The following is a 22,809-nucleotide window of genomic DNA, read 5'->3' as shown; positions in this document are numbered from 1 at the left end:
AAAGAATAATAATTAGTAAATGAGAATGTATTCTATTTTTGCATGGTGTCTTCTAGCCCCTTCTCCCACACCCAATCTCCTTGGAATAAGAGATATGGTAATGGAGCCCAGAAATTCATGATCCTACTTAGTATCCATCTTAGCAGAAAAATGTAAACAGTAGTGAGTTTTGTTTGCTAACACTATCCTTAGACAATAAGAATAATCATTAGGTACTTATAATAACTCTCACTATGTTTAGGTTACTGAGTCAGTTAAAAGCAGACTAATCAGTAAAATACATTTTCTGGTTTTAGAGAGCTTATAATTTACAATAGATTAAAGGGAATGACAGTAACCACAGAAAAATAATTAAGAGAAATGTGATTTACTTGTTACCTAAGAAGCAAACAATACATTTTTCTCCAAAGTAAGTCATTAAAGATTGCAATCGTTTATACCAGAGTTGATTTACTAGCATGAAAATGATTGCTTAACCCTGCTCCCTGTGTTCACCAGGCAGGTTGGGTGAAAGCTTGTGTTTCAGATGAGCCAGCCTGGCTACAGGAAAAGATATTTGCATAGAAGACTGGGGACACTGCCACACAAGAAAATGAAGAATTATGCTTTTGAAATTCCTTTTATTACTTCCTTGATTAAATTGTTGTTTCCAAGGGAATGGATTTTCAGATGAAATTTTAATAATGCTTCAGATAATTCCAATTGTGTTATTTCATTTTACTCTGCTTTCACAATATGATCATATTTGGTTTCACTTCCTGGTTAGTGCACACAAGCCTGTTGCTGGGAAATATTTGAATAAAGTGTTTATGAGAGAAGACTATTGTTTCAAAGTAGAGGAAGGCATTTTTGTTTGATTTAGACTTAGTTCATGTAGTAATTTTTATAGAAATAAAATTTCTGACATGTAAATTGGTTAAAAACACTCTTTAAAAATAATTTAAAAGACTTATTTCGCACTGAAATTAAGTTACCTTGTGGTGAAATCATCTCTTCTACAGAAGTGTTTGATTAGGTACCAGTTGTGCAACAAATGAAATGTTTGTCCATAATTAGAGTAATTGTAACTTGATTTTAAACAGAGGTTTGATTGCATGGTGCGTGTCATAATGCCAAATGATTTTTCCATTGATTCAGGGCCCAGTGTATTCTTAAGTTGATGTTTGCTCTCAGCATGTTTAACCTGGCCAGAATATATCTGGCACCCTTTTGTGTGTGTTGTAAATGACTGTTCTTCTGTGTTACAGCTTCATACAAAATCTTTGCCTATTCTAAAAGTGGTATTTTTACCATTAAGTATTTAATTCCACCAGAGTACTCAGGTATTACCTAGTCTAAAAAAGTAAAAATCAAATTTATTTCTCTTTTGAAAAAGTCAGTTAAGAATTTCAGGAAACGTCTGCTTCCTTAAAATCTAATTACTTTGTCCATTTGCATCAGTTTACTGGCTAAATCTGAAAGTTTAATTTGTTTAAGCATAACTATTTTTCTACTCAGAATTTTAATTTTGAAGTCCATTTATGTTTTATTTCTCAAGGTACCCAGATATATACCCTAATATAAAATTAGGCTTCCTGCTGTCAATCTTGAACTCTCTCCAATGAATTCTTTCTGATGCTTTCAAGTTAATTTTCTTGATATATAATAGTATGTCCCTAAATGTATTTTTCTGTCATTCCCTTGCTCGGATACCACCAGTGACTTCCTACTGCTTATATCAAGCCTAAATTCCTCTCTCCTTGTAAAAAGATTTGAATATTCTAAAAGTGATATATTTACCCCCTAAAGCAATAATTTCTCAGGTGCCTGTTATGTTCTGGGCCTGAGTTAAGTCTTGAAAATTTTTTAGTGTGGAATTTGAGACTTACTTAGCATTTGATCCTAATCACCTTTCCACTCTTATCCCCATCATTTCTGTCTCATAAATTCCACTCCATCTATGTATCTGCTCACTAATTCATTAAATTGACCTTGGCTTTCTTTTGCCTTCTTTATTTGTTGTTCCATTCCTCCACATAAAATATTATGTGCCCTGTTATTAACCAACCCCTTTTACCCCTTATTCCTTCACCCCCTAACTATATAAATCTTACGCATCTTTCTTGGTCCAACTCATAAACCCTGTACAGTGACTATTGTTCTTCTAGCATGTATTACTTTAAGATGTAACTGTATAATTCATTTGTTTGATCTTTCTTGTACTTATGCCTTCTTTCACCAATGCATAAGCTCCTTTTGAGATTTAGGTCTCAGTGTGACACCTTTCGATTGCCTTCATTACCTGGGCCAGTTCTTTGCACCCAGCAGAAGCTTCATCATGATTGTCGAGTACACCTAGTGTCAGAGCATGTGCAAGATGTAACATTTCCACTTTCTGTTGGTGACACAAGTTGGTGTTACATAAGGCCTTCTTCATTTCTACCTTTCTTCAACTGAGAGTGACAAAGTTGTTGCCTTCCTTAAATGGAGAAGACTCTCCACACAATAAAAACAGATGGTATTGTCAAATATAAATAGGTAAATATTATTTTTTGTGCATGGATGAGAGAGAAAAGACAGGAAAAAAACTACACTTGTAGTTTTCTTGGCACAGTCTTTTTGCCCTTCAAATTCGGTTGCTAAGAAATAACCATAGATTCATCTGCTGTGTATGAAGGAGAAACTTAGAGACTCTGTGTGTTGTGCAGCTGATTTTGTCACTCAGCTATGACAGAGCCCCACCCTGATTTAGAAGTCATGTGTCAAACTTCCAGATGGGGAGTATATCTTTTGTCTCCTGGAAAACCATTGAAACTCTGTTTCCAGAGGGCCCATGTTTCTCCCCTTTGCTAAGACCAAGTGAAGCTGCAGAATCCTGCTGAGTTATGAAGCCCGAAGCCAGCCTAATGTGGAGAAATGACCTGTCACCTTTTTTGGAATGTAGGCATTCTATGTGATTCATATTAGTTATTTGTGGGTTATTTTAGAAGAACCTTACTCTATCACTTCAGAGTGCCCAGAGCTGCCCCAACTTATTCTGAATGCTATGGCTGAGCTAAATTCGTCTTCTCTGCTGATGGGGCTCAAATGGAGTCTTTAGTCTCTGCTAAAGGATTCAGGAAGCCTTGCATGTCATGTAGAATTTGGGATGTAAATTGAAGGTAAGAAGGTATGAAGATTGTAAGATATTTTTGCAGTTTTTGCTTCCAAACAAGGAGGTCTAATTAAAACTCTTGTATCTGTTCAATTAATATTTAATAGCAGCTTCTACAAGCTAAGCCCTGGGGTGCATTGATAAGCATGATACATGTAGACCAGACCTCAGAGAGAAATAAACCTTTAATCAAACAATTACTTATAGGTTTGTGATAAATGTTATGAATGGAAGGGATAGAGAACTACAGGAGCATGTTGTGAAGTGACCTGTCATCATGCCAAGGAGGTGTCCCTTAGGAAATAACTTTGTTAGTCATTGACTCAGGGCATCAGTGACTTAAACGACTGCCTTGTTTTGGCCTTGAAAGCAAGCTTGACCTTTTAAGTGAACTATCTGGCACTGTTTGAAATTGCATCAGCCAGTTGGAATAAGAATTCGCTCTCCTGTGAGACTTTTCTTATACAGCATCATGTTATGTGTGTAATAAAGTCATATTTGGCCTTTGCCCCCATGTCACATCACAGAGCCCCATTCCTGATAAGAGTGTCCTTTGTTATTCATAGCGAGCCCCTGTTAACCATACCTAAGTTTGTTCTAATGTGGTAACTCACTGTAGGCACCTGGGTAGCTTCAGGATGGGGCCTGGTCACCAGAGGATCTAACCATGTGATTCCAGCATTGGAACTTTTACACCCACCATCAACTTCTGGAAAGGGGAGAGGGACTGGAGATTTTCAATCACTAACGGCCAATGTTATTTAATCAATGATGCCTACATAATGAAATTTTCATAAAAACCCCTAAACAATGGAGTTCAGGTAGCTTCCAGGTTGGTGAACACATCGAAGTGCTGGGAGGGTGGTGAGGTTGGAAAGAGCAGAGAAGCTCCATCCTCCCACTGCCCTCAAATACCTTGCCTTTTGCATCTCTTCCATTTGGCTGTTCCTGAGTTGTATCCTTTATAGTAAATCAATAATGGTAAGTAAAGTGTTTTCCTGAGTTCTATGAGTTACTCTAGTAAATTATCAAATTTGAAGACAGCGTTATGGGAACCCCCAAATTTATAGTCAAGTCAAACAGAAGTACAGGCAGCCTGGATTCCTGGGACTTGTGATTGAGTTTGAAGCAGGGGCAGTCTTGTAGAATGGAGCCCTCAAACCTGTGGAGTCTGATGCTAACTCTGAGTAGTTAATGTCAGAATAGGATTGAATTTTAGGACACCCAGTTGGTGTTACAGGGAGTGATATCAGAAAAAAAGGCATCTCACTCTGCATTTACCCTAAATGTAAACCAGACATTCTCCCTGTCCAGCTGAGGAGCAAATGGCAACCAGTGATTTTGACTACCAGCAGCCATTAACCAAGTTACAAATATGAAGCATTAATTTAACACCAAGGTAAAAATGGACATTTTACCTAAATCGTAAGTGACATAAGAGCTTGCTCTTTCAAAACAGACTGGTTTCTTTCTGAATGCTCTTGCCCAATGCTTCATTCCCCACACCTTCCTCCATGGAAAATAGGAGCTGGAACAGATAAGCAGTGTTGGCTGACTGGAATCTTTTAAAAAGCCTTCTCTGGGTTGGGCAGTTAGGCGTGTGCACTCCATTGGCACAGTGAGCCAGAGATTGTGCGCATTCTGTTTTTGTCTTTTTCCAAATCCCCAGTTGACAGACATTAAGGGATCCATTATCATTCCATTATTGCAAGGCAGATTTGGAGAAGAATTTTCTACTGAGATGGTTGTTTTGTCACAGTGAAACAAATGAGTGACATTCTATGTTTGGGCCACATAGTTCTTCTGAACCCCTGGGCCTCAATGCCTTTTTTGAAGAGTTCTTTTTGACTTTGCAATAGGACCCAAATATGATGAAATGTCAATGTCTTTGCAACACTTGCTATTTTGTTTCCCTGGAACCACAGTGGCATAAATAAAGCTCACTTCCTGGGTTGTTTTGTTTCAAAGATACCGTCCCAAGGCCAAAAGCATCCTCTTTTTAAATCACTTTGCTAGTAAAAGAATTAGCTTTCTTTATAAGAGTTCTCTTTTGCATCTGTTTGCTACTGCAATGATTTCAGAGTGCTTCCATGATATTTATTTTACCACTAATATCAATTCTTGAGCCAGTGTGATTATCTGTATTTTAAAGCTGAGGAGATGGAGGCCTGTATTTGGTGAGTGATTTAAGCCCATGCAGATGAAGGTGGAGGCAGGCCTGGGACTCAGTCCAGTGTTCATTTTCCACACTGCTGCCATGGAAAACCAGCCCCTGCTTCTCACTCTCACTAGTGCGAGGAGTGGAGAAACAAAATGAGACTGTACTCAGTCAGCAGCAGACACATAAAAGTTTCCTAATTTTTATTTATATGTTTTTCCTAATTTTTATTTATGTGTTTTTATGTTGTGTGTTCCCCTGCTAGGGCTTGGGGAACATTGAAATTAGGAAATTTGTACTTACCTAAAACAGCTCTAGAACATTTACACAGTAACAGATCAGCAAGTAGAGCAATTACTCTAACATGTGCAGGGTTGACTCTCACAGCAGTGACTGCTGCTGACCAGTAAGTCAAGAAAACTTCTGTAAAAATGCCTAGTATCTGTAAGTATAGACACCAGTGAAGTATAGATAGAAATAAAGCCAGAGACTTAAAAAAAAATCCCTTGCCATCACAGCAGGGTTCCAAACTGATTGGAATCCATGAGACAGGCAGCATGATAAAGCAAGAGGTGGCCATAGCTAACTGTGAGGCTGAGTGAGTGCCCACAGCGAGTCACAGGGTGAAGCATCCTGTTGTCATGTTTGCACTGTTCTCAAGTGATCAATGATCACTGTGATCACAGAATTCATAATCCAGTCTGCCCTGCATTTTGGGGTCAAACTTAGCACTCCTGGGAAGGAAACAGCAAGAGCCAATAAAACAGAAAGCAAGAGAAGCTGCAGATCACCACTCTTTCCCCTCACTTCCCATTGGCAAGCCTCCCCAACCCTCCCTGAGACATCACTTTGTCTTTATAATAACAAAGCAACAAGTCAAGAGGTGACATGTTTTAGAAAGAGCTCTCTGACTGCAGTATGGAAATGGGACTAAGGAGGGCAAGAAAGGAGGCAATTTCAGAGTCATCCAGCCCAAAGATGACATGGGCCCCACCCAAGACAGTGGTAGCAAGATTGTAGAAGGGGCTAGTTTAAGAGACCACTGGATTTGAGGGAATAGAGGAAGAGAAAGTTTCTGGGTTAGGTGCCTGCCTTAGTCTGTTTGTGCTGCTGTAACAAAACACCTAAAACTGGGTAATTTATAAGTAACGTAAATGTATTCCTCACAGCTCTGGAGACTGGAAGGTCCAAGATCAAGATACTACAGATTTGATTTCTGGACGTTGAACATGGTGTAGGAGTAGAAAAGCAACAGGGACGGAAGGAGAGAACTTACCCCTTCAAGCCCTTTTATAAGGCACTAAATCCCATCATTGAGGGCAGAGTCCTCATAGCCTAATCACCTCCTAAATGCTCCATTTCTTAATATTGTTGCACTGAGGATTAAGCTTCAACATGAATTCTGAAGAGGACACAAACATCCAAACCATAGCAGTCAATGCCTTAGCCCTTGATGTTGCTATCAACCTGAGATTCGGGGATCAAGGAAGGGCAGGTATGATATCTAGGTGTGGGAGGAAACGGTAGATGCAGTTTGGGACATGCTGTTTGAGTTGCTTCCACACATCTCGGTATATAGCCAGGAAGATGTTGGGGAGATGATTCTGCAGCTTGGGGTTAGGGAGCTGGGCTCACCATATACACAGAGGTGGTGGATGAAACCTTAAGCATAATGCTCAGGATGTCACCCGAGCATAGCATATGCGTGAGTAGAGAAGCTACAGGCCCAAGACTGAACCCCAATGCTTAAGGGATAAGCTAGTATTAGGAACCTTCCATGGTCCTAATACCTTTTTATCTTCAGTTAAAATTAGTACTTCCTGCCGGGTGCGGTGGCTCATGCCTGTAATCCCAGCACTTTGGGAGGCCGAGGTGAGACAATTGCTTGTGTCCAGGAGTTTGAGCAACATTGTGAGACTCTGTCTCTACAAAAAAATTAAAAAATAGCTGGGTATGGTGGCGTGTGCCTGTAGTCCCAGCTACTCGGGAGGCTAAGGTGGGGTGCATTGAGCCATGACCACAACACTGCACTCAGCTAAATGACAGAGTGAGACCCTGTCTCAAAAAAAAAAAAATATATATATATATATATACACACACACACACACACACACATATATATGTACACACATACACACACCCACACACATTTTTGTATATATGTGAGGCAGAGTGAGTGCCCATAGCAAGCCACATGGTGAAGCATCCTACTTATTTGTAAACATATAAATAAATTTTAAAAATTAATACTTCCATTATATGCTTGGCTTGATGACCTTTTCTTGCTATAACCAATTTTTAGTCGCTTTTTCAGTGAGACCAGTTTATGAGTTGACAATTGTAGACATTGTACTCCTTTTCTAAGGAAACCTACACCATTGTTTTTCCTGGTGTTCTAACTTTTAAACCCCTTCTCAATCCTCACCACTCCAGAGGAGTCTTTCAGACTAGATATTCCCTAGCTCCAACCACAGTTAATAAACTCATAGCTTTGTGGGAAATTGGAAGTAGAGACTCTATCAATCATTTGTTCTCTCTAACATTACATGTAAGGAAAATTAGGTTACGTGAGATGACAAGGCCAACATTATGCCGTCAGTAAGATGTCAAGTGAGGAGTAGAACTTGGGTTTCCTAACACCTAGTTGGGTATTCATTTGATCAGGTCATGCTGCCTTGTAGTGTCGATCCTTCCCTATATCTCAGTAATGGTTACTTTCCTTCATTTGAACATCTAATCACATTACTACATTCCCCTCGTCCACCAATATAGTTCTGTGCAGAGGCAGAGCAGCTGTTTCTCTATTATTAACTCATATGATAAGGCTTTAATATATCTATCTCATTTGGTATATCTTTTAATATGTTTGTCTCCTTTTATATGCCTTTATCCACTCGTGCTTTAGGTGAGCAGTTCGACCCCACATATCCAGAGACTATGGAAGTAACAAGGCAATCATGCTTAAATGAGTGTATTACGAAAGTCTCAGGGATATGTGGATGTATGGATGGATTGATCTATTTATTTCACATAGGCACCCAGTAAGTGTGTCTGCTATCACTAAGGCCGAGGATTGCTATTACTGTCTTATAACCACCTCCCAAAACACACACACACACACACACACACACACACACCCCCCCACCCTCTGCATTACCACCACCCATCCTCCCACTTTCTTATCTTTTCCTTTTCTTCCCTGCCTTTACCTACCCTATTATTGCCGTCCTTGATGCCTTCTGGTGGATTGACCTCTTAACAGAAGATTAACAGGAGGATCAAATACTTTGCATAGCCATTAAATTATTAGTGAATTTTGTAAACATGTGGGAGCTTCAATTGTTATTTTAGGAAGAAAAAGATCTCCCATATTCAGTTACCTTAATAGTCACCAGAAGATTTTTTAAATTTCTTAACTTCATATATTGCTATTTATCCTTTTTTTTTCCTTTCCGAGACTTGGTCTCACTCTGTCACCCAGGCTGGAGCTCGGTGGTGTGCGGTCTCGGCTCGCTGCAGCCTCGACCTCCTGAACTCAAGCAGTCCTGTCTCATCCCCCTGAGTAGCTGGGAGTACAGGCAGGCGCCACTATGCCCAGCTAATTTTTAAATTTGTTGTAGAGACATGATCTTGCCTTGTTGCCCAAGCTAGTCTCAAACTCCTGGGCTCAAGTATCTTCCCATCTTGAGCTCCTAAAGTGCTGGGATTACAGGCATGAGCCACCTTGCCTGACCATATTGCTGTTTAGTAAAGAAGACCTAAACGTTTTCTAGACAAATTCGGGGGATCACATTCTCTCTCCCACCCAAATCAGGATGTTTTCCCACCCAGGGAAGGATGTACCCTTCCTCTGGCTATCTAGCATGTCAACCTTAAGTATTTAGCAGGCAGGCAGGATGGAGGAATTCAAAGTAACAAACAAAATTGATAATTAAATATTTAGTAGTTATTATGGTAACCTGTGAATTATGAACAAAGTAAATTCAACACGTTAAAATTATATTTTTTTGTTGGTATGTTTTCTAGTATATTGAGACCAACAATATATTTAATTTGTGTAACTCATTTATATTCATTTTAAAGCAATAAGAACAGTTTTCCTGTTTTACATGAGTATAGATTTTTTGTGGTTTTATATATATATATATGTAACAAAATTTACTTTTTAAACTATTTTAAGTAATTTTTCCTTTTTTAAGTATTTTAACTATTTTTAATTCTGTGGCATTAAGTTCATTTATATTGTTGTACAACCATGATTATAGATTTTAAGTTGTGACCCTCTGCTTGGGTGACAGTCATATCAGACCTGTCTGCAGCATAAATCTTGACTGGGATTATAGACATTGCATCAAAAAGTAGAGGTTACCTGCACAGGTTAACTTTTTAAAAACATTGCATTAAGGTATATTAAAGGTTTCACAACACTTTGCCTTCCTTATGGGCCACATAATAAATTATTAAGGAAAGTTACATTTCTTTTCACGACACTTTCTAGTAATGAGTCTTGTGATATATGGTGAGAACTGGCATGGAAATCACAACTTAGGTGGAAAACCAAACCTCCTAATATCTAATCTGGTATTTGTTTATAGGATCATACTTTAAAGGTAACCTTTAAAGGATTAATTTTAGATAAAGTTACTACTCTGTTAATAAATAATCATGTTTAGTGCTTACGTTGTACCTGCTGCTGTGCTAAGCATTTGAATTGTAGTTGTCTCAATTAATTCTTAAAACAACTCCATTAGGTTGAAACCATTATTATGGTTATTATCCCTATTTTACAGATGAGAAAAGGGATACTCAGCTTATCTAAGATCAAGCAGATGGTAAACAACAAAGTCAAAACTCAATCTTAACTATTCTGCTTCCTTCCCTTCCAAGTCTCTCACATTTTCATCAGTTTTAGGATAAGAACTAGGCCTAACAAAGTAACACATTGAAAACATGTGATACTCCTTTTTAAAGTCTTTCAAAAAGAAGGTCATGTATGGGTAGTATGGTTTTGATTTATTTTAACCACATTTTAATCGGTATGTCTGGAAGAAAAGCCATGTAAAACACTGTCATTTAACTACAGATTAAACTTGAGTTATTCATCTTGTTATTAAATTGTTGGTAAATGTTTCTTCATAAGAGGCTGTGCAAGCAGGATGTACCCTTGCTCTGGCTATCTATCATGTCGACTTTAATTATTTAATAGGCAGCCAGGGTGGAGGAAGCACTTGTTGATTCTGTTTCACTAGATGGAATACTGAGCAATGAGCTAGGAAAACAAAATAGATCTCATTTTTAAATTGTCTCTTTTAGTTTTTCTAAAAGATAGATTGTAGCTTTGAAAAAAGGAGAGAGCTGTCACATTCTATATAAAACTCCTTTTTATATAGCTCCTTGGAGAGGCTGTGTAGCAGATGGCTCTTAGTCAGCTCTGTTGTGAATGCTGGGTCTGCTTATGAACTTGAGCAAGTTTGTTTCTCTGAACCTCAACTTTTTCACCTTCAGAGTTGGCTAATAATACCTACTTCACCAGGTACACAGTAAATGTTATCCTTTCCCTAACTCTATCACTCCTTTCCATTCAACAGATAATTATTGAGACTGTTAGTGTCAGGTTTTTCCTGCACACCCGACTCTTCTAAGAGCTCAAAGGCTGAGGCAGGAAGGCATCAAATCAGATATTGGTGATACAGTTTAATGGAAGCATAATAGAACTATCAGTATTCCCTAAATGCTAAAGAAGCATGAAGGACTAACTACTTGTTTAGGGGGACAAGTAGGGTAGCAGTGTTTGTTTTAAACATCTTTTGTGTTTAATAGTCACTTAAATACTGAACATTAAATGTTTGTATTTGGTGGTCAGAAATTAGCTCAAGCACTAGGCTGATTTGCAATGCATGACAATTTGATTTTGTCTTTGGGTTAAGAGTGTGTTATAGCAGATGTAGCATTATTTACGGTGATCATTATCAGACGTTATTGGTTTTATGAGACTAAAGCTATCTATGGACGTGCAATATTGTCAGCTCAATCATAGCTCACAGCATTGTGGAATTAGAACATTTATGAAGCACCTAATATGTGGTAGGCTCTCAGGAGACTAGAAAGGTCTTTGCCCTCCAGAGTTCAGGACAAGTGGGCACAGAATGGTATGATGTGCAGCATGCTTGTTTGGATGATACCTTGATAATCCCATTGGTACCAGTATTGTTCTTGTTGCATTATACTAAGGTTAACTTGTGGAAAAGGGAATAATTGTGAAATCATAATTTGATAAGATATTAAGGTCATTTTGGAGTGCTGTGGCATTTATCCAGTGGTCCAACACTGATTCAAAATGACTCTCAGTCATTATAATGCAGCCAGTCATGCTGAATTTGACAGCAGTTCCCCATTCAGATTTGTGAAACATCCCATTTGGTGAGTAAGTTGGCAAATATAAATTTTTCTCCTTTCTCCCTGAAGGATGAAGACTTAGCCTCTGCTTCTGAATTTCTGCCCCTGCCATGGGGTGATGGAAATGCCTGAGGCTCTGTCACTGTCATTTGCTTTGCCACCCTTCCATACCCACCATGTGTTTGCACCAGTGGTGTTCACAGATCTTTCTGAAAGCCAGGCCTTCTCCTCTGTACCCTTGGTTCCTAAATGGGTGGTGAAACCAGATCTGCTGTCCTTCATTTACTCAACAATGATTTACTAAATATTCATGGCACAGAGAGGGACAAGACTGACACAAGGGGAGTGGGCTCATCACCGATCACTCTGAGCTCTGGGCAGGCTAAGGATTTGATGACACTTCACACTGGTATTCACTAAATATTTGTTCACCGTGTTTTTAAGTGGAGTAGTGAAGCACTGTATCGAAAAAGAGTAGCAAAAGAGCCCTCTGGGTCCTCCTTTTGCCAGTTTCTGACCCGAAGGAAATAGACTCATGATATTTTCTTCCAACCACATTCAATACCATCCTTGAGAAAGGTTCAGTAGGTACTATTTTTGTTTAATCTAGTTAAGTTTCCAGAGATCTAAATACCCCATTGATGAATCCATATGTAGTAGCTGCTATAATATATAGGACCTTAATCTAACCCATGAAAGAGACATTGGGATACATCCTGGGATGCCAATAAATGAGATACTGCCCCAGCCCTCGAAGAATCGCAGGCAATAGCTTCACATATATTAATAAACAATGTAAAAGAAATATTAGTAAATGACTTCCTGGAACGCAGATGAAGGAGCAACAAATTCAGCCTGTGCTGGTCTGGATGGCTCATAGAGGTGATTCCACTTGATCCAGAATGGGACAGATGATGCAGTGGGATGTTCTTTTTTTAAATCCATCTGTTATTTATGATTTTGAATTTTTCAAACTGATGAAATGGGAGACTTTAATTTTACATAGTAAAGCCTTAAACTTATACAATTGCCCCAGGCAGGGTGAATGAGTATGATATTCCAGTGATTCCTGCCATAGCTGTCCTGCCAAACAAGATCCCAGTGACTATGCCTTTAACCCAGTTCAAGTCCTTTGACCAGAGATTCTTGATATCTTGCTAGATCTTTCCTAAGATTTAACTATCCGTACAAGACAAATATACCCAAATGGAAAACCAGGCTCAAATTCCAAAATTGTATAATAGTTCTTTGTGCACTACAAAAAAGTTTGTTTTGTCAAATCCACCATCTCTCCTGACAAGAAAGAAACAAGAACATCAAGAGTAAGATCCTTTGGGGCTTTTTGTTTTTCTATCAGAAAGCTGATTGCTGCTGTGTTGTTCCTTAATCCTCAGTCACTTGGGAGCCGTTCCTTATATGTCCTTCGTTGGGAGCCTTCCTTTCAGGAGGAAGCTCTTATTTGAGAAAGAAGAGAATTCTCAGTGTTATACTTATCTCCAAATCTTCCAGAATACCCTTTTATTTTTAGGTTATCTTGGAATTGACTTTTTAAGTTAAAATACACCCGTCTTGCGTCCTTCCTCTGGAGAGAGAATGTTTTTGAAGGGGTAGATTAGCTAGTTGTGTAACACTCATTAGCATAGCAAACTGGTGGACGTGCTGACGCAGGCCGCCTGCCTCAGCAGCTGGGTCGGTCAGAATTGCTTTAACAATCTTTGTCCTCTTTTTATCCTGCCTAATATGGACTATTTATGCTATTCTAAGAAGCATTGTCATTTAGTATTTCTCATTTCATTCTTCCAACTTGGTACTTTTATGTTTTACTAAGGAGGAAGAAAGGTGATAAGTTTAGTTACAGTTTCTAAAATTGGTTTGAATGATTTGGTTTTATCCTGAATAAAGAAACTCAGCTATATTTTGTTATTTACTTTACTTGACAGCAGTGGCTTCACCCTGAGATGACAAACTGTCATTATGAGAGAGCTGTCATTTGTATCTTCTCAGCAAAATACTCCTCTGGTTTAGGTAAATGTTAAATAGGAGAGAGGAATGAAATACATTAGTAAATATGCTGAAAAATGTTCAACTCAAAGAAATGCCAAATAAAGCAACAATAAGATCATTTTTCACATATGGATTAGCAATTTTTTTAAATAATGATTTTTAAATCTGGTGAGGTGCTACTCATACATTGTTGACAGGAAAGAAAATTGGTATAAACTTTCTGAGAAATAATTTGATGCTGTATATCAGAGGCCTTAAAATGTTTATGCTCTTTTGACCTAATTCCTTCATTTTTGAAGTATATGCAAAAAAAATCATATGAAGAGTACTGAGATGTTTACAACATTATTAGTAATAAAAAAAGGAAAATTGAAAATTTAGTAGGGGAATGACTTCATAAACTAGGACATATCCATGTGTGAACTATATGTTTCCATCAAAAATGATGCTTAAGGAAACTTCATAGCAGTATCAAAAAAGCCTGTGATATATAAGTGGCAAAAAAAGGTCTCAGTATTGTGCCACTGAATTTTACAATGGCATAATTGTATAAAACGAGTAGGTCAGCAAAAATTAAAAACTGGACAAAGAAAACTGTCCCAAATGTTAAGTCTTTCACGTTTCCCCTATTTAAGAAGCATAGATACTTTCAGTTTGTTTTTCCGTCTTACATTTGTAAAATCAGTGGTACTCGTATATAATGCTATCTTATTCTCCATTAAAAATTCAATGTTTATGTTTTTTGCCTTATAAGCTACTGTTGTGATGAAGTAAAATGTGTAGTTTGTGACAGTGATTTGTTTCTCTCCCTGGGTAATAGTTAACCTCTTCTGTAAGAAGTCAGAAGGTGATCTCTTTAATGCTTTCTTTTTAAGTAAGTTATCTTTTGTATGTTTCATAAAATTATTACATATGTTGGAAATTTTAGAACCATATCAGTGGATAAATTATCTTGCAGTCCTATGATGCGTAAAATATAACAATATGCTTGTGATTTCTCCTTAGGAATTTTTCAAATTGAGACTAATTGCAGAGGTTCCAGTTGACCAGCATTCATAGGGTAAGATTAACATCCTGAATTGTAAACACATGGTAAAGATAATTACAATTAAGTTGGTAGCTTGGGGCAAATAAATACTGAATACTTAGTATGTAAAAGAGATTACTATTCTTACAGATGTTTTGAGTAAAATCTTTCTGAGGTTTTTAAACCAGTTAATAAACAGAAAATTACATCTGTATACCTTTTAGTAAAAATGTCATCTTCCTACTTTTTGTGGATTTTGTATGCAGGAAAATATATGTGTATATGATAGTTGTCATTTTTTAACGGTAAAATCTAAGGAATATAATAAATGGCCATGGCAGACTTGGAGTCCATGTCTGTATTTTTCTGATTTTTGTTTAAGGTAGGATTTTTACTACTACCATAGATTTGGTTTTAATGCTACCGTAGATTTGGTTTGCATACTTCTATTAAGTAAAAGATGGCCATACTTTCTTTGAGTAGGCAAGCCAGAAATAAACGAGCCCTATACTCTGTTGCTTTCTGCAAACATCATTCTTCTTTTGTAATTGCAGAAGATTAATTTTAAGTTAGATTGTAGCAGTGCTTTTAGCTTTGACACAATGAATGAAGAATTTGTACACTGTATTAAATAGCACAACTCTCTAATGTTCTGAATACAGCTTAAAAGTGTCACCCAGCTCTGAACATACAGTCTAGGTGAATCAGTGGTGAAGACGGGGGTCTGTCACCTACTACATTCTAAACATCCTTTTTTTACAGATGAAGGTGAAGATCCTTTGACTTCTTAGGTATATTCACATTTCCATTCTGACTCATTGAGTTAACTATAAATTTTTTTTAATTTTATAATTTCAACTTTTATTTTAGATTTGGATATACATGATCAGATTTGTTATAAGGGTATATTGCATGACACTGATGTTGGGAGTAAGGATGATCCTGTCACCCAGGTAGTGAGCATAGTGTACAATAGGAAAACTTTCAGCCCTTGCCTCCCTCCCTCCCTTTCTCCTTTTGGAGTCCCCAGTGTCTGTTGTTCCCATCTTTATATCTATGTGTACCCAATGCTTTGCTCCCACTTATAAGTGAAAAAATGTATTTAGTTTTCTGTTTCCGCTTTAGCTCACATAGGCTAAGGGCCTCCAGCTTCAACCATGTTGCTGCAAAGAACATGATTTCATTATTTTTTATGGCTATGTAGTATTCCATGGTGTATACGTATCATATTTTCTATGTTTTTCTTTATCTTTTTTTTTAACTTTTAAGTTCGGAGGTACATGTGCAAGTTTGCTACATAGGTATATTTGTGTCATGGGGGTTTGTGGTACATATTATTTTATCAACCAGGGATTAAGCCGAGTTCCCATTAGTTATTTTCCCTGGTCCTCTTTCTTCTCCCACCCTCCACCCTTTGATAGGCCCCAGTATGTGTTGTTACCCTCTATGTGTCCATGTGTTCTCATCATTTAGCCCCTACTTATAAGTAAGAACATGTGGCTTGCAGAACATTTGGTTTTCTGTTCCTGCATTAGTTTGCTAAGGATAATGGCCTCTAGCTCCATCCATGTCCCTTCAAAGGACATGATACCATTCTTTTTTATGGCCGCATAGTATTCCATGGTGTATATGTACCGCATTTTCTTTATCCAGTCTATCACTGATGGGCATTTAGGTTGATTCCATGTCTTTGCTATTGTGAATAATGCTGCAATGAATATACACATGCATGTGCCTTTATAATAAAATGATTTATATGCCTTTGGGTATGTGCCCTGTAATGCGATGGCTGGGTTGAATGGCGTTTCTGTCTTTAGGTCTTTGAGGTATTGCCACATTGTCTTCTACAATGGTTGAACTAATTTACACTCTCACCAACAGTGTATAAGCATTCCTTTTTCTCCACAACCTCGCCAGCATCTCTTTTTTGACTTTTTAATAGTATCCTTTCTGGCTGGTGTGAGATGGTATCTCATTGTGGTTTTGATTTGCATTTCTCTAATGATCAGTGATGCTGATCATTTTTTCATATGCTTCTTGGCCATGTGTATGTCTTCTTTTGAGTAATGTCTGTTCATGTCCTTTGCCCACTTTTTTATGGGGTTGATTTTTCTTGTAAATTTGTTTAAGTTCCTTAAGATGCTGGATATTAGACCTTAGTCAGATGCATAGTTTGCAAAATTTTTTCCCATTCTGTAGGTTGTCTGTTTACTCTGTTGATAGCTTCTTTTGCTGTGCAGAAGCTCTTTAGTTTAATTAGATCCATTTGTCAATTTTTGCTTTTGTTCCAATTGCTTTTGGCATCTTCACTATGAAATCTTTGCCCATGCTTATTGTCCTGAATGGTATTGCCTAGGTTGTCTTCCAGGGTTTTTATAATTTGGCCTTTAATCCATTTTGAGTTCGTTTTTGTATATGGTGTGAGGAAGGGGTCCAGTTTTAATCTTCTGTATATGGCTAGCCAGTTATCCCAGCACCATTTATCAAATAGGGAATCCTTTTCCCATTGCTTGTTTCTGTGTTGTTGAAGATCAGATAGTTGTAGGTATGCAGTCTTATTTCTGGGTTCTCTCTTTTGTGCCATTGGTCTATGTGTCCACTTTGTACCAGTACCATGCTATTTTTGGTTATTGTAGCCCTGTAGTATAGTTTGAAGTCTAGCAATGTGATGCCTCCAGCTTTGTTCCTTTTGCTTAGCATTGCCTTGGCTATGCAGGTTCTTTTTTTGGTTCCATGTGAGTTTTAAAATAGTTTTTTCTAGTTCTGTGAAGAATTTCAATGGTAGTTTAATAGGAATAGCATTGAATCTATACACATATTGCTTTGAGCAATATGGACATTTTAATGATACAGATTCTTCTTATCCATGACCATGGAATGTTTTTCCATTTCTTTTGTGTCATCTCCAATTTCTTTGAGCAATGGTTTGTAGTTCTCCCTAGTTATCTGTATTCCTAGGTATTTTATTCTTTTTGTGCCAGTTGTAAATGGGAGTTTGTCCCTGATTTGGCTTTCAATGTGACTGTTGTTGGTGTATAGGAATGCTAGTGATTTTCATACATTGATTTTGTATCTGGAGACTTTGCTGAAGTTACCAGCTTAAGAAGCTTTTGGGCTGAGACTATGGGGTTTTCTAGATATAAGACCACGACCTCACAAACAGGGATACTTTGATTTCCTCTTTTCCTATTTGGATGCACTTTCTTTCTCTTGCCTGATTGCCCGGCAAAGACTTCAATACTGTGTTGAACAGGAGTGGTGAGAGAGGGGATTATTGTTGTGTGCTGGTTTTCTTTCTTTCTTTTTTTTTTTCTTTTTTGCTAAGGAATGTTTTACTTCCAATTATGTGATCAATTTTAGAGTTTGTACCATGTGGCAATGGCATTGAGAAGAATGTATATTCTGTTGTTTTGGTTGGATAGTTCTGTAGATATCTATCAGGTCCATTTGATTCAGTGCTGAGTTTAGGTCCTGAATATCTTTGTTAATTTTCTGTCTCAATGATCTGTCTAATATTGTCAGTGGGGTGTTAAAGTCTCCTACTATATTTGATTGGGAGTCTAAGTCTCTTTAAGGTCTCTAAGAACTTGCTTTATGAATCTGGGTGTTCCTATGCTTATGAAGCTTCATTTGGCCAGATATGAAATTCTGGGTTAAAATTTCTTTTCTTTAAGAATGTTGAATATTGACCCCTAATCTCTTCTGGCTGGTAGGGTTTCAGCTGAAAGGTTCGCTATTAGTCTGAAGGGCTTTTCATTGTAGGCGACCTGACCTTTCTGTCTAGCTGCCTATTTAACATTTTGTCTTTCATTTCAACCTTAGATAATCTGTTGATTATGTGTCTTGGGGATGATCTCCTTGTGAAGTATCTTACTGCGGTTCTCTGCACTTCCTGAATTTGAATATTGGCCTCTCTAGCTAGATTGGGGAAGTTTTCATGGATGATACCCTGAAATATGTTTTCCAGGTTGGTTCCATTCTCCCCATCTCTTTCAGGTAAACCAATCAGCCATAGATTCAGTCGTTTTATATAATCCCATATTTCCTGGAGGCTTTGTTCATTCAGAAAGGCCATCTTCCAACTTTGAGATTCTTTCGTCCACTTGGTCTCTGCTGTCTGCCTGTCATTTGAAAGGTGAGAGTGTGATTCAGAAGGGACTACATAGGGAGTGGGTTTTGTTCTACGTATTATGGCTTGCTTACTGTGGTGTTGGGGGGTGGTCAGGAAAATAGTCTTATAAACAGCAAAAGGTGATGGAGAAGGATTTGAGGTTGCCTTCTATTTACACCTTCTCTGTAAGAATTATCCAGCAACTAGTGGCTTATGCTTGTGTTAATATTACAAGAATATGGCTGCAACTTCTTTTATTTTAAATAGATTTTAGAAAATATGGTAGCTTACTAAAAACTTCAAAGAATTGAGAGATCTTTTCCTAAAGAGAAAAATATTCTCTACATTAAATATATGATGTATTCTATAACTGCCAGAAATAAGTAAAAATGAAGCAATATTCCTTAAAGTTTAGGATAACTCAGATGTTGGCCAGGCATGGTGGTTCACGCCTGTAATCCCAGCACTTTGGGAGGCTGAGGTGGGCGGATCACGAGGTCAGGAGATCGAGACCATCCTGGCTAACACGGTGAAAACCCATCTCTACTAAAAATACAAAAAATTAGCTGGGCGTGGTGGCAGGCACCTGTAGTCCCAGCCACTCAGGAGGCTGAGGCAGGAGAAGGGTGTGAACCCGGGAGGCGGAGCTTGTAGTGAACCAAGATCGCGCCACTGCACTCCAGCCTGAGCACAGAGCAAGACTCCGTCTCAAAAAAAGAAAAAAAAAAAAGAACAACTCAGATGTCATTAGGATTTCTAGAATTTTTCCATGGTTTTAATTCACTCAGTAACTTTTTTATTTAATTTATTACTTACTATTTATAATTATTTATTTTATTTCATTTATTCAATAACTTTCTCCGAGGGCTTCTGATGACTAGGGTAATTTTCCTAATGTTTAGAGTATTCATCAAATTGTTTCCCAGACCCGTTATCTTACTACAGTTTTGGGTCAGAAGCTCTGGAATGGCAGTTGTATGTCTCTCTTCTCCTTTGGTTTCTGTGTATTATTTTATGATGATGTCAGCTTCTTTCCTTGAATTCTGATTTTTGTGTTCCAGAAATACTGTGCTTCTCCTTTACCTCACTGACCCTCCTTCTCTATCCTTTTTCACTCTTCCTTATCTAATAAACCTTCCTTATCTATTTTATAGAGGGGACAGCAATTCTGTCCTTCACTCACTAAATTCTTTCTCTCAAATAATTCATTTCTGTGGCACTGACCACCACTTAAGTGTTCATGACTTCCTACGGTGGGCTAAACATGGCTGCTAAGGCCTAGCAACTCTGCCTATCAAGAGGTGGAGTTGATATCCCCACCCTTGGAATCTGGCTGGCTGTGGTAGGTTTTTTGATCAATAGAATGTGGCAGAAATGGTGTGGAGTAATTTCCAAGGCTGGGCCTTAAGAGACTTGTAGCATCTGCTTTTGTGTGCTTGAAACATTCCTCTTAGATCTTAGTCTCTTGCTATGAGGAAGCCCGATTAGCCATATAGAGGACTGGCAAGGCCCCTGGTCGACAGCCCAAGCTGGGCTCCCAGCCAGCAATCAGTAGAAGCACCAGTGTTGTGACTGAGGCACTTTGGGCCTTCTGAGTATTCTAGCATTCCAGCCCTCACCATGTGAACTGCCAGATCATCCCATAGAATCATGAGAAATTATGAATTGTTACTTTAGCCACTAAGTTTTGATGTGACTTGTTACACAGAATAAAGAATCAAAACAAAAATTGGTACCTAGAAGTGAGATGCTGGCATAACAAAAATCTGGCATTTTGGCTTTGAGACCAGGTGTCAGTGAAGGCCTGAAGGGCAGTTAGAATACTATTGCTATTGGAGGATGTCAAATGGTACCCTTGTTTTATATTGAGAAAAAAGTCAGCAAGACCATGACCTACAGTAACATGGAACATAGAAAATGAACCTAATGAACTTGAGGATCTAGCTCAGGAGATTTTCCAGCAAAATATCAGAAGCTCCGAGTGACCTCTTTAACTCCTTTTTTAACTCCCCCTTTTTTTTGATACTGTGATCAAAGTATTTCAAGAAAGAGACTAATTAAAGAAGAAACTATTTTGATTTTAAGCAGACTTTAGAGGAAGTATTTCCAATCCTGAATTTTCTCAGATTGTAAATCCAACTGTTTCTCATCCCCAGCTCCTCTACCCAGCAAAAGACCAGTTCCTCTACCCAGCAAAAGATACTCAAAGAAAGAAGTGGCCTCAGGTCCAAAGATCAGATCCAGAACATTACTGCCAGTAAAACTTGGGCTCAAAGTGAAAATAAAAGCAAAGGCATAGCTGTAAGACCCTTCGTTAAAACGTCAAAAAGATTGAAGGCAGTGCCTCATAGAACCTCTCAGCTAGACGGAAGGGCTTCTAATAATTTCAAGGGTCTTGTCCCACAGCATTCTGGAACTGATTTAGATGACAAGATCCTGGACTTCAAGCCTGAATTTGATGCCGTAAGGGGATGAAGTTTTTGGGGGGCTTGGGAAAGGGTTTAGTGTGCTTTGCATGTAAGAGGAATGTAAATCATTTCTGGCCAGAGAGTAGACTGTGGTGGACTAAGCATGGCTGCAGACTCTTTGCCACTCCTCCTATTGAAAGGTAGAGTCCACTTCCCTTCCCCTTGAATCTGGACTGGCCTTGTGACTCCTTTGGCCAGTAGATTTTGGTGGATGTGTCACTGTGTAGCTTCAAGCCTATGCCTTAAAAGAGCTGTAGCTTTCACTTTTATGCTTGGAATGTTGTCTTAGAACCCACCCACCATGCTATGTGAGGACACTCGAAGAGCCACATGGAGTCTCACATGAAGGAGTTACCAGCCAGCAGTTAGCACCAACTACCAGCCTAAGGAATGAGGACATTTTGTACCTTCCAACCATCTGGAAGGTGTGCCAGCCAACACTATGAAGTAAAAAAACCTCCCACAGAATCTCAAGAAATAAAACCTTTTCTTAAGCCATTAAGGCTTGGAATATGCAGAACAGCTAGCAAAAACTCTTCCATCTCTATTGTTGCTGAGTTCTTGCCTCTCCCTAGGAAAGGCTCTATCACCCTGAATACACCCTAAAAGTTTGAATGGTTAGGGGATCTTTTTCATTTTTGTACATTTAATTATTACATAAATATTTATTGTGCCTCATGTGCTAGAAACTGTGTAAGATACTATCATATCGTAGGATCAAAATCTGAATCCACTTGACTCCTGCCTCTCCGTGGACCTCTTTATCTGATGTTGCTAGGTGGTACTGAATTTTAATTTCCCTTGACTATTTTATTCTTTGCTTTCTTTTTAAACATATTGTAAACTTTAGCCTTATTATTCTATTATAAAGTATTGAGTTTAAGAGAAAATGTATTCCCATTCCCGTGCCTGACAAAGACATGTTTTAAAGTATACATTAAACAAAAGAAAACTGCTTTTCAATTACTAAATGCAGTGCTCAGTAGGACAGAAAACGTACTGCTTCTCTTAAATGCTAGACCTTTAAAACATTTGCTGGATGACAGCACTATTGAAATAGCCTTTCAGCTGCTACCTTTGTTTCTAATCCCTCTCCCATAATCCATCCTGCATCTCTCCATAGCTCAGTGATTCACTGTTCTACTGCTTCACGTTTCTGAGTCTCTAAAGGATTCATGTGGAGATGGTAGCTGTTACTTTGTAGTCTGTAGAGGGGAGAGAGCATCCTAGAAGTCTAGTGCAACTTCCAAGAAGACTTAAAAGACAGGCACTTTTCTCAGATAGTTTATTGTCTATCTTGTACGCTTTCTCCTCCTGGGGAGATTTGGGGGAAAAAAAAAATCTGGCCTCTCCTAGACCAATTGACTTGCTCTTTGGGAGTAAGGCCTGGGTTTACGTTTCTTTTAAAAGTGCCCCAAGAGGTTCTAAGGTGAAGCTGAGATTGAGAATCACTGTCTTAGGTTTGTGATTCTTGAAAAGTGGTCCTTGGACCAGCAGCATCAACATGAACTA

The 22,809-nt window shown here is 38.3% G+C and overlaps 1 protein-coding gene across 7 annotated transcripts in view; it reads left to right on the top strand.

The window, feature by feature from the left end:
• Positions 1 to 22,809, top strand: part of LOC129144050 (uncharacterized) — a 53,590-nt gene that overhangs the window by 27,670 nt on the left and 3,111 nt on the right. For 4 of the 7 annotated variants that reach the window (XM_063799834.1, XM_063799823.1, XM_063799828.1 and 1 more), the window contains exon 2: positions 14,697 to 14,751. The exons of 2 other annotated variants lie outside the window; for them this stretch is intronic. The gene's annotated coding sequence lies outside the window, so the exon portion shown is untranslated. Of the gene's footprint in view, positions 1 to 14,533; positions 14,566 to 14,696; positions 14,752 to 22,809 lie in introns of those variants that run through there. One more of the 7 variants, XM_063799820.1, reaches the window with a different exon arrangement.

The sequence above is a fragment of the Pan troglodytes genome, chromosome 1 (genome assembly GCF_028858775.2).
Source record: "Pan troglodytes isolate AG18354 chromosome 1, NHGRI_mPanTro3-v2.0_pri, whole genome shotgun sequence".
NCBI lineage: Eukaryota > Metazoa > Chordata > Mammalia > Primates > Hominidae > Pan > Pan troglodytes.
This window is presented reverse-complemented; position numbering and strand designations above follow the sequence as displayed.